This window comes from Aplysia californica, unplaced genomic scaffold (genome assembly GCF_000002075.1).
Source record: "Aplysia californica isolate F4 #8 unplaced genomic scaffold, AplCal3.0 scaffold00174, whole genome shotgun sequence".
Lineage (NCBI taxonomy): Eukaryota > Metazoa > Mollusca > Gastropoda > Aplysiida > Aplysiidae > Aplysia > Aplysia californica.
In genome coordinates this window covers 510,878-512,595 of record NW_004797444.1, presented here as the reverse complement: position 1 = coordinate 512,595, position 1,718 = coordinate 510,878, and positions in this window count along the sequence as shown.

Genomic DNA, 1,718 nt, shown 5'->3' with positions numbered 1-1,718 from the left:
CGATAAAGAAAAATAAAATACTGACTTTATGAGGAAATGGCGGTTACAAACATGCCCGGTATGGGAAAAAATACGATTTTTGGGGGTTCTTATGCCATGAAATCGTTGTAGGAGAGGCGGAGGAAGCTAAAAATGCCTACAACTCAAATTCGATGATTTTGAGCCGAATTTTGATTTTGGGGGTGTAGCCCCCCCCCCTCAAAGAGAAACAAGAAAATATTGAGCTAAAATCGAGATAGTTTAGCGCCTCGGCTAAAATCCATTACAGGGGACATGTATAAATTTGAAGATAATTTCTTTGTTTCAGCTTTTAAAAGAATAATTTCTTGTGTAGGCTACTATATAATATATAACACACAGACATTCCCATTGTCAAAGAGATGCGAAAAGGCAAGTTTTCATGAAAGATGTAGATTCCTAGGCAGCTTAAAAATCTTTCTTAAGTAAGTAACTTTTATTCTGGGTTTTTTCCCAGGCAATTGGCCAACATCACATCTAATGAAACACTTGTGGTTAAAATACATTTCCATCTCTTTTCATAGATCAACCATTGCATATTTCTGTCACTGGGCCGAGTCAGGCTGGGAGGAATTAACAATTTCCTTTTTAGGCTTAATTTCGACAATATAGAATAAATGCAAATTCTTCTTCAATTTCATGAGTCACACCTCTCACCTTAAAGTAAATTTAGAAATTTCCACCGATGAAGATTGTTATATAATGGAAGGCTAGTGGGGATTGATGATATGTTCAGCTGTTTTTTTTTAACGGAATTGAAAGGGAGAATAAATTATACTTGTGAGAGACTTCTTCCTCTATGTTCTACACTGAATGATCAACAAGCAAATTTCTATTATAGTTTTTTTTTTTTCTTTACTTCACTGAGAAATAATCTGTAAATCTAGTACTATATGTACTTCGAACACTTTCAGAAAACCAGACATGTCCCAACCCCAGAAAGACTAATAGGTTTTTAACTTCAGCAGCCCAATTGACTCTGCCACATTCACAACAACGATTTAATCGTATGTGCATTTAAAACCTTTAATAGAGAAATAAAGGTAAATTAATCAAATTATTATTGCAAACCGAAAAACGATCAATAGCAAATTTGTGCGCACATTTTAGCAAACCTCCCCTATTTTTTCGGGTAGTCTTATTATGTTATATAACAGTCGACTTGAGTCGACACACGTATTGTCTTGCACAACATAAGGTCAGCCCGGGGAATCGATCCTGGTGTTGTCTTCTTTTCTTACTTGTGTCTCTCTGTGGTATAATGATTTATTGGTATCGTCTGTGCTATAAGTGGGTGTTTGGCGGGTGCTGTGGTGTGGTTTGCTTCTTTTTTTCTATCAAACATCTATCGTCTTTATCTCCCCTCCTTCTTTTTGTGTTTGTTACTCTCTTGCAACACCTCTAATCTTCGGCACTTATATGACCTTATTGTGTTGCAAGTGCCGTAAAACACTTACTAAAAAAAAAGTCGGTGCTATGGCTATTTGGGAACTTGTTTCAAAGGTAGATAACTTTTTGCTTCCTTTTAGTTCACAAGTTATGTTAAGGTTACGTCCCTTGGGAATGAATACGTCTATGCAAAATAAAATGGCACCAAGTTTAGCGCCCCTATCAACACTATTGGGTTATTTGAGAGGCGGCCAATGCAATAATAATAATAATAATAATAATAATAAAAATAATAATAATAATAATAATAA